This window comes from Bos taurus, chromosome 10 (genome assembly GCF_002263795.3).
Source record: "Bos taurus isolate L1 Dominette 01449 registration number 42190680 breed Hereford chromosome 10, ARS-UCD2.0, whole genome shotgun sequence".
In the NCBI taxonomy this organism is placed as follows: Eukaryota; Metazoa; Chordata; class Mammalia; order Artiodactyla; family Bovidae; genus Bos; species Bos taurus.
In genome coordinates, this window is record NC_037337.1 from 26547356 (window position 1) to 26558604 (window position 11249).

The 11249-nt window shown below is 40.2% G+C and overlaps 1 long non-coding RNA gene across 1 annotated transcript; it reads left to right on the forward strand.

Moving 5' to 3' along the window:
- Window positions 1–449: 449 nt before the first annotated feature.
- LOC112448429 (uncharacterized) lies at window positions 450–10993 on the forward strand. The gene is made up of 2 exons (XR_003036796.2): window positions 450–754; window positions 10075–10993. It is a non-coding gene; the product is annotated as an uncharacterized lncRNA (long non-coding RNA).
- Window positions 10994–11249: the final 256 nt, after the last annotated feature.

An 11249-nucleotide genomic window follows, 5' to 3' on the forward strand; every position in this document is an offset into this window, starting at 1 on the left:
TAATTGTAAGGACTAAGTGTTTAGACTCTCTCTTGTGTTTAACTATCCAAACTGAGGAGTTGACATTACCCGATGCTGATAAAGGGTAGGAGTTCGCTGATACGAGAATGTGGCATTCTGAGAAATTGGCACTTAATATTGGATAACATGCTCAAACCAGCTTTTAAAGATACATTTCCTCAATGACGCTTCCTCAGAATTATTTTAATTTTGAGAAATTGACAGCTTTCAAGATCACTATAAGAAATTAACCCTTCAGAAAGAGCAGTTGAATAAGGTTATGTTTAGGGCTTCCCCTCCCTCACCATGTAATCTTTATTTCAAACATTATTTGGGACCGCGTTGCAGATATCTTCTGTGTTTTGATTTTTTCCCTGCTTTTTTCAAATGGACATTTGCTACTTTTGTATTTGGTGTCCATTGCTTTGTTTGCCTTGTAGGGGAACAGCCTTTCTGTCAGCAACTGCGATTCTACTCGGGTTTTAACTTGGGGTTTTGCCTTTTCTTCTTAGAGGCGGACCTGAGCTTCAGGTGGACCAATCAGGGCGTTCACGTTCATGGATTTATGCACGTGACAGAAATGAGGCCAATCAGAAAAGATATTTGTTATGTTGGATAACTGTCTCTGCTAGTCTGTGGAGAGGCCCTGCCTGTGCATGGAGCTAGCATAGAAAGCAGAGTGGAATGAGAGAGAAAACAAAGCGTGAAGGATTGGATTTCTTCATCCTACTGTGTGTCTCAGACATCTGTTTCTGTGAGTCAGTACAGGTCCTCCTGGCACTCCTGTCACTGGTTTTTTTTTTTCCTCTCTTAATATATATATTTTATTGAAGCATAGTTGACTTAAAATGTTTCAGGTGCACAGCAAGACGACTCAGTTATACATATACACATATATTATTTTTAAAATTATTTTCTACTGTAAGTTATTCCAAGATATTGACTATAGTTCCCTGTGCTATACAGTAAACCTTGTTGGTCATTGCATATCTATTTTTTAAATTAGAAATCTGGCCTTGTGTTCATAGTAAGTCAAACAAGTGGAATCAAAATGTCATAAAATTTTTAGTTAGGCAAAAATTTATAAGTTTTCTAAAGTATATATTGTACGTATTATTTATATATATGTATACAAAAGCTTTTCTACTAGTCTTCATAAAGGCTTGAGAAAGAACATTTAAAAAAAGAGTTATGATTTGAGAGAATAGCACTGAAACATGTATATTATCATATGTGAAACAGATTGCCAGTCCAGGTTCGATGCATGAGACAGGGTGCTCAGGGCTGGTGCACTGGGACGACCCAGAGGGATGGGATGGGGAGGGAGGTGGGAGGGAGGGTTCAGGATGGGGACACATGTACACCCATGGCGGATTCATATCAATATATGGCAAAAATCACTACAATATTGTAAAGTAATTAACCTCCAATTGAAATAAATAAATTACAAAAAAAAAAAAAAAGAAAGAAAGAGACATGTGTACCCCAATGTTCATCACAGCACTGTTTACAATAGTCAGGACATTGAAGCAACCTAGATGTCCATCAGCAGATGAATGGATAAGAAAGCTGTGGTACATATACAGAATGGAATATTACTCAGCTATAAAAAGAATGCATTTGAATCAGCTCTAATGAGGTGGATGAAACTGGAGCATATTATACAGAATGAAGTAAGTCAGAAATAAAAACACCAATATAGTATTTTAATGCATATATATGGAATTTAGAAAGATGGTAATGATGACCTTATATACGAGACAGCAAAAGAGACACAGATGTAAAGAATAGACTTTTGGACTCCGTAGGAGAAAGCGAGGGTAGGATGATTTGAGAGAATAGCATTGAAACATGTATATTGCCATATGTGAAATAGATCACTAGTCCAGGTTCGATGCATGAGACAGGGTGCTCAGGGCTGGTGCACTGGGATGACCCAGAAGGATGGGATGGGGAGGGAGGTGGGAGAGGGGTTCAGGATGGGGGACACATGAACACCCCTGGCTGATTCATGTGAATGTATGGCAAAAATCACCACAATATTGTAAAGTAATTAGCCTCCAATTAAAATAAATTAATTTTTTAAAAAGTTGGAGAAATTATAAAACATCAACTAAATGAAATGGGAGCACTGAATATGAAATAGAAAAAGTGAAATAAATTAGATAAAAGTAAAAGATCATCATATAGTCCAGTTGTCTTTAAACATGACTGCTCATTAGACACTTATCTGGAGCTCTGGAGAAAAAAAAGTAACACCTGGGCATTTGTATTTTTCAAAAAACTTCAAGATAATTCTGATATGCATCTGGATTTTAAAAAGTGATTACAGGTTTTTCTGTTAAATTGTAGTTTTGGTGATACAGAGTTCTATTATTTTTCTGTTGATCAATTATGATACAATGGTATTGAGTAGTAGTTACATAATCACAATAGGAAAAAATGTTTATCAGTTTTCACGATCTATATCCAGACAAAAATAAAAAGTAATAACAATTGCAAGCTATGATGGGAACGTAATTAACCTAACAATATAAAATAATTACATACAATTTGGGGGGTCAAACAGAATGATGTGCTAAGTGGAAGTGCGTACATGCACATATTTTCATCCTCCCATCTGGTCTATGTCTTTTGGTTGTTGCATTTAATCCATTTACATTTAGGGTAATTATTGATATCCCAGGGACGGCGGAGCCTGGTGGGCTGCCGTCTATGGGGTCGCACAGAGTCAGACACGACTGAAGCAACTTAGCATGATCCTATTACAGTTTTCTTAATTGTTTTGGGTTTATCTTGTGTAGGTTTTTTCCTTCTCTGTGTATCCTGCCTAGAGAAGTTCCTTTAGCATTTGTTGTAAAGCTGGTTTGGTGGTGCTGGATTCTCTTAACTTTTGCTTGTCTGGAAAGCTTTTGATTTCTCCAGCAAATCTGAGCAAGAGTCTTACTCAGTAGTATTCTTGGTTGCACGTTCTTCCCTTTCATCATTTAAAATATATCCTGCCATTCCCTTCTGGCTGGTAGAGTTTCTGTTGAGAAATCAGCTAATAGGAGTTTCCTTGTATGCTGTTTTTTGTTTTCCCCTTGTTGCTTTTAATATTTTATCTTTGTTTTTAATTTTTGTCAGTTTGATTACTACGCATCTCAGTGTGTTCCTCCTTGGGTTTATCCTGCCTGGGATTCTCTATGCTTCCTGGACTTGGTTGACTAGTTCCTTTCCCATGTTAAGGAAGTTTTTAGCTATTATCTCTTCGAATATTTTCTCAGGTCTTTTCTCTTGTCTCCTTCTGGGACCCCTATAATGTGAACGTTTGGTGTGTTTAATGTCCCAGAGGTCTCTTAGGTTATCTCGTTTCTTTTCATTCTTTTTTTCTATATTCTGTTCTGTGGCAGTGATTTCCACCATTCTGTCCTCCAGGTCATTTATCTGTTCTTCTGCCTCAGCTATTCTGCTATTGATTCCTTCTAGTGTATTATTCATCTTTATTTGCTTGTTCTTTAGTTCTTGTAAGTCTTTGATAAACATTTCTTGAATCTTTTCCACTGTTTTCCCAACTGTGTCCCAGTTATATCTGGGACATAACTTTCTTCTTTTCATCATGGTTAATTTTCTGTAATGTGGTTTTCATTTTAGTTGCTGTGGGACTGTGCTTTTTGCTTCTTCTGTCTGCCCTCTGATGGAGGAGGCTAAGCAGCCTGTATAAGCTTCCTGATGGGAGGGACTGGTAATGGGAAAAACTGGGTCTTGCTCTTGTGGGCAGGGCCTTGCTCAGTAAAGCTTTATCCAATTATCTACTAATGGGTGGGGTATCACTCCCTCCCTGGTAGTTGTTTGGCCTGAGGCTCTGTGGTAGGGTTAATGGCGACCTCCAAGAGGGTTTATACCAAGGGGGACCTTCCTGGCCTGCTGCTGCCAGGGCCCCTGTCCCCGTGTTGAGCCCCTGTCATCCCACACCTCCCCAGGAGGCCCTCCAACATCAGCAGGTAGTTTTGGTTCTACCCTCCTGTGGAGTTACTGCTCCTTTCCTCTGGGTCTTGGTGCTCCTAAGATTTATTTTGTGCCCTCCAAGACTGGCGTCTCTGTTTCCCCCAGTTCTGTGGAAGTCATGTAATCAAATCCTGCTGACCTTGAAGGCCAGATTCCCTGGGGATCCCCAGTCTCTTTGTCAGATCCCCAGTCTCTTTGTCGGATCCCCAAACTGGGAAGCCTGACATGGGGCTCAGAACCTTCACAACAGAACTTTGGTATTATTGTTTCCCAGTTTGTGGATCAGTCACCTGGCTGTTATGGGATTTGATTTTATCATATTGCACCCCTCCTACCATCTGGCTGCAGCTTCTTCTTCGTCTTTGGACCTGGGGTATCTTTTTTTGGTGTTCCAGCATCCTCCTGTCAATGACTGTCCAACAGCTAGTTGCAATTTTGGTGCTCTCACAGGAGGAGATGAGCGCATGTCCTACTCCACCATCTTGAACAGCCACACTCCTGCCACTTGTAACCAGACATTCCCAGTGCTATATTATGAATATTCTGCATCAGTAAAATTTTATTGATTAAAATATTTGTATATTCTGGGAAGTAATCCATTCTAAGAATATATGATTCAATGAATATTGAACACTGATTATCTCAAATATTAGCTCTTATAGTTATGATTGTAGTGGCATTTTTGTCATGTCCATGAACATATCCAAGGTAATATAAACTTTCCCTAAATTCACTGACATTTATGTTTTCAAAGTTGAACTTTTTGTTCCTATGCAATAAAACTTGCTGTCCACATTGCTATCTAAATTATGATACTTAGAATTCTAGCTATTAAAATGGGGGGAAAGTAACAGATTAAAAAAATTTTTATTACACTTGTCAAAGTTTTCACTGTCACCAGAATATAGGATTTTCCCCCCTTATCACCCTCTCACCAGCAATGAGGTTGAAAGTATAATAATTACCAGTTTGAAAGATGCAAATTTAGTTTTTCTCTTCTGTGTTTGGGGCTATATAATTATTATGTGATGACTGTCTATTAATGCCTCATATTAAATTCTATTTACAAATCCTGTTTTTCTTCTTAAAGTGATTTACATTGAAAACACCACTGAATAATCCCTAGGAGATATATATTTAGGTACCTAAGGAAATTTTGACTCATTTCAATTTTTAAAAATATTTTGGATAAAGAGTCCTGATCTGGGACTCAGTACCCACATTTTAGGAGGAGACACTCTAGATAGACAGCCTCTCTCAGGCCCTTCCCAGTCTATAAACCTAAGCTTCTTTAACACTCCCAAGCAAGTTTAAAAGCAAAGAGGAAAAGTGAGACCTAACCAGCTGTTTGTACACCCATGTTCAAAGCAGCATAATTCACATCAGCCAAAAGGTGAAAGGAATTCATCTCAATCCCTATCCAGAAACATTTACTGAAAAAGCCTAACACTTTTGCCACTTTAGGAGGATGTTTTCTTCATAATAAGTACACTTTTATGTAGAGTAAGAAATTGATTCTCAAACTCTAGTGGATTGAGTATCACCTCATGAATTTGTTTAAAGTGCAAATTTCTGGGTCCATTCACAGAGATCCTGATTAATCAGGTAGGATGAAAAACCATTGAGTATATATTACACAGGAAGTAAAGTGATTTTGCAGTGTGAGGTTACCAGAAGAAAACTTAAGAAACATTACATGAGTGTACGTCACACTGTCTATTCTGTGCTCTCTGTCTCTATCTTTGTCTTCATCCTTGTCTGTCTGTCTGTGTCTTTCTCTGACCATTGATAGTTAATCTCTATTCCTACCTTCAGCCCTAATCTGCCACTAATTTACTTTCTGCTGTGTCCCTGCACTAAGTTTTTGAATAAGAAGAGGAATGAATGTGGATTGCTTCATTACATATTAACATTCTTTATTAATGATAATAAGTAAAAGTTGATAATGATAGTAAGATAATAAGTTATAGTTGGCACATGAATAGCAAACATAGTCTCAAAATACAATATATTCAGAAAAAAAGAATTATTAAACACATAGGTAACTTTTAGAGATGAGACAATAAACATTATTCCCTGAAGAATTGGTGCTGAGATTACATAGAAACCATGTGAAAAAAAACCCACCTCCCATTGTACTTAAAAATAAATTCCAGATGGATGAAAGGTTTAAATTTTTAAAAATCCATAAAGAAATAAATAGAGTGAGTGAAAATGCATATACGTGGGGGTGAGCAAAGATTTTAAGAAGCCTGAAACCACAGCATGAATTCATAAACAAAGGATAAAGAGCTTAGAGGATATACAAAATGAAGTGCTATCCTGGCCCTGGTGCTAGAGGAGCCTCAACTCTGCTGCCCATGTTCACCCTGTCCTGCTCTCTCCAGCCCAAGATGGCACAGAGACTCCAGGGTCTCCTTTCTGGGAATGTGTGCAGAAGTCCCTGTTTTGTCCCAATGGGATCACTGTGCTGAAGGGACATCTTAAGGAGGCTGATGAGAGAGGGTGTGAGGAACGGCTTCTGAACGTGCTCACACACAGAGCGCCCTCTCCCACATCAACACTTAGGATCAGTTGTTTCTTGGCCCATTCTCTGATTTCCCATCTTCAGATTTCCTCTTCTCTCCACTTTGTGATGTGTGTCCCCAAATCGACCTGATTGTAGCACCACTTGTCTATTCACATGTCTACAAACTGGATCCACCCTGGAGTCAAATATTAATATCCATCTCCACCTTGGTCAGGGTTTCTGGGTTATCAATATTAGAAAATCACTCAGGTTGTCCCAGTGAAGGACTTCTCTTCTAGCAAGAGAACAGTGGAGTTAAAAAAAAAACAAAAAACATTAAACTGTCCTGCAGCAGCACAGCTAGGCTTTGTGGAAAGTGGATCTGTTTTTTTTCTTAACAGCTCTCTGCTGCTAAGTCACTACAGTCGTGTCTGACTCTGTGTGACTCCATAGACAGCTCTCTAGTGGCTCAGAAATTATTTTGGTACTTGTCACTTTGGTGGTCTGTCTGTTTCTGGCAGTCTCTTATAGGATTACAAAGATAGCCTAGGGAAGGAGGTACACTCTAGCATCAGGTAAGGAAACTAGACCGAAAGAAGCCATAGAACAGCACTGAAGAACAGAAATGTGGAAATCAGGCTGACTTGTCACAAGGGCTTGAACCAAGATTCTGCCAGACCTACATGTACACACTGCTATATTTTAAATGGGTAACCAATAAAGACCTGTTGTATAGCACATGGGACTCTGTTCAATGTTATGTGCCAGCCTGGATGGGAGGGGTGTTTGGGGAAGAACGGTGGTGGTGGTGTTGGTTTAGTTGCTAAGTTGTTTCCGACTCTTGCAACCCCATGGACTGGGGCCTGCCAGGCTCCTCTGCCTATGGGATTCTCCAGGCAAGAATACTGGAGTGGGTTGCCATTTCCTTCTCCAGGGGATCTTCCCAACCCAGGAATCAAACCTGAGTCTCCTGCTTTGCAGGCAAATTCTGAGCAAATTTTACCGACTGAGCTATGAGGGAAGCCCTCTGTGTATATATGGCTAAGTTCATTTGCTTTTTACCTGAAACTATCACTGCATTGTTAATTGGCTATACCCCAATACAAAATGTTTTTGGTGTTAAAAAAATAAAAATTAAAAAGCAAAACAAAAAACAAACAAAAGATTCTGCCAGACCTAAAGTAAGATTTCAGACAACAACACTTCACAAAGAGATCCTAAATACAATCAAAACAAAAACAATATTAAAAAGAATGTCTTTATCATAAGCTTGCTTGGCTGATGATGACCAGGAGGAGGAGGATGTAGAGTGCTTAACTTAGTGCTTGGCACATAATTGCCCGTGATCTTAGCCATTGTTATTTATGATTTTTATTTTTACTTAATGGCAACCTCAAAAATATACTTATCTCAGCTGTTCAACCTTGCTTTTCTGTTTTCCTACTCCAAGCTCTGACACTCTTAGGGGAGGTGAATATTCTCAGTATCAGGATCTCTCCAGCCCAGTCCTTAACACATCCACTCTCTGAAGTATTGATGATACAAATGAAACCGTTTACCTCAGACTGGGACTTGAACTCATGTTCTGGGACTCAAACCCAGCCAAAACCCAGTTTGGGGCTTGAACCCACGTGGCTGGGACTCAAACCTAGCCAAAAACCACGGTACCTGGTTTCAGGGCCTAAAGAAGTTCAGATTCTTGATGTCTCATCCCAGAAAGAATTCAGTGAGAGACAAAAGTGATAGGTAAGAAATGGATTTATGCACTATCACGATTCAGAGAGAAGCATACTCCACAGACAGAATGTGGGCCATCACAGAGGGCAAGTGAGGCTGTGAAATGTGGCATGATTAGTTTTTATAGGCTGGGTAATTTCATATGCTAATGAGTAGGAGGATTATTCCAACTGTTTTGGGGAAGGGGTGGAGATTTCCAGGATTCTGGCCACCAGCCCACTCCTTGGTCTTTTGACAGTGCTTTGAAACTGTCCTGGCACCTCTGGGTGTGTCATTTCACTTGTTGATTGAAGATCAAGGTCTAGTCTTGTCTGCCATCTTGGTCCCATTTGATTCTAATTGGTTTATGTTGTGTCCTTGGGCTATGTCATTCTTTCAAAAGTTGTGCCCTGCCCCTTTCCCTCCTGTTACAAAAGGACTCAATGAGGCAAGGAGGCCATGGGCAAAGATAGGTCAAGAAGCTGGCCCCTAGTGTACCGAAAGTACTTGCCTTTCCCTGGGAAGAAAGCCTCTTAGGAGAGTTAATGCTTAACAGTCAGATTTGAAATAGAAATAAAAAATGATCAATAGACCCAGGAGTCCTCTATGAATGATGACACTTTCCACTATAGTAAACTGCATCCTGATGTTTAGCACTTGGGTCTGTTTTCTGGGCCACAGGTCACTACTGCCCAGGCTCCCTTAAGGAATGCTTTTCTTAAAATCCTTAACATAATTAGCAGAAAACATTATAATGACATGTCTCAGAAGTAGGTGCCAAACTAATATTTCCATTTCATTTTAAAGCCGTAGAATTCTTGAAAAATATGAGGCATCTACCCAGTTTCCCATATTTGTGTGACAAATATACTTCCTCATGTATATGACAAATATTGGGTAAATATTAGTGCTCCTCCAGTGGGGTGAATAGACATGGAGACGCACACATAGGAAGGAAAGTTGTGACTGTGAAGTCTCTGATGATGAGGGTACCATGATGGCAGATAGGCACACAGGATGGGAAGAATTTAGAGACAGAAAAACCTGAGAAGGAAACATGAAGTCTACTTTAAAGAAAAGATTGGAAAAAGACTCACAAGGTCAGTAATGCACCTGAGTGGAAGAGTTCTTCTCAGTGGGGAGAGGAGGCAGAGGAGACTGTAACATGGGCCCACATTTCCAGGCAATGAGGTGATGGTAATGGTATTTACACCAATCCACACATATTTCGTGCTCACATGACATGATGGAGCTTGCTTCATCCCTTGTGAAGGGCACTGGTGTTTAGAAATGAGCAAGAGGAGAAAGTCAGAAGATGAAGAATGGTCCTCAGAAAAGCAGGATGTTAGTGAGGGGAAGTGGTGGGGTGGTCATGTGCAGCTCTTTCCAGGGCAAGTTCTAAACTCCAGGAAGAGAACTTCAGAGAACTTCTTTACTTCAGAAGGAGAGAGCACATGAGCCTCCTCTCTGCCTCTTGCCCCACTGCCCTCTTGACCTCTTGTCTGCATTTACCCTACTCTCCTGGCCTTCATCTCTCTCTTGGTCTCTTCCTCAATTCTTCCTTGTTACCTTCTCTCTCTGTTTCTCTTCACCGTGGTCTCTCTCCATCCCTTTCTCCTTTTCTCTCCTTCTTCCTTCACTTTTCCCTCTTACCCACAGTCTTCTAGACTAAGTATAGGTCCTCTAAGGTCACTTTGGAGTAAGTATTTTCCTGGTATTGAAATAGACTGAGATGTCAGTTTTAAAACTGTCCAAAGTCTTAGAGCTCAGAACAGCAGTAGGTGGTAGAATGGGCCATGCACAGGAACAGAAGGCACAGCCTCACAGTGAACATAACTCCTTCTCTCTTGTATTCCTTTCAGGGGAATATGGGGACTCTGATCAACATGCTGCCCCTGTTTCTGCTCTTCCTGCTCCTGAAGCCACTGCAATTCGAGCTGATAATTGATGGTTCTCTAACAGATAAAGAATTTGAAGAGCATTTAGATGGTACAAGTCCTACCAGAGCACCTACCAAGGAATTATTCAAAGCCCATGTCATTATTGATCGTAAAAGACCATTACATGATCCAACATACTGTAGTGATGAAATGAAGATAAAAAATATTCACCGTAGGCTTTATTGTGTTAAGGAACATTTCTTTCTTCAAGCATCGTACGAGGACATTGAAAAGATCTGTCATAACACGTTTATGTCCTGTGGCGAAGAAGTTGGGACTTGTTACTCGAGCCAGAAAAACATAAAAGCAGTGCATTGTGTTTTAACAAGTGGGATCAAGATGCCAGATTGTGAATACTCTTCTTCTTATGAGAAGGGATGGGTCTTTATCACTTGTCGATGGCAAAATGATATCAGAGAAATTATCCCTGAATCTGTGGTTGGTATGTTGACATCCACCAGGAAAGTACCTTCCCCCTACCGTTCTTAAAGTATATTCTGAAAGATGTTAGAGCTAGAAGATAGAAGCTTATCCTTACTGATCCTTACAAGCAAATTTGAGAATGGAAATTTTGATCTCATTTGCTTTAATCATCCACCACCTGCCCTTTTCCTCCTTACATCAGACAAAAGAAAGGTGGGCAGGGCTGAGATATAGTGCTCTGAGATGTGATTTCAAACAAGTCCTACAGTTCAGCACGTTTTGAATGTGTTGTGAGGGTGAAAGCCTGAAGGGAAAGGATGACCAGCAGCAGCCGTTAGGAAACGGTTGCCGAGGTGCGCTCCACAGTTGTATTCATGGAATGTCTGGTTCACTAGAAGTAATAAAGCGCAGCACTGTAGCTAGGTGTCTCTGGTGTGTTTATGTGGGGTTTCTGGGTTTGGACTGATCTTCCTTGTGACACAATTTGAATCAAAAGAGTTGGAAGGACTTCCATGGTGGTCCAGAGCCTACGACTCCAGGCTCCCAGTACAGGGGGCTAGGGTTCCATTCCTCCTTATGGAATGAGCTCCTAAATGCCAAAACTAAGAGTTTACATGCTGCAAATATAAACATAAAAATGCCCCAACGAAAAATTCAGCATGCCACAGAGATCG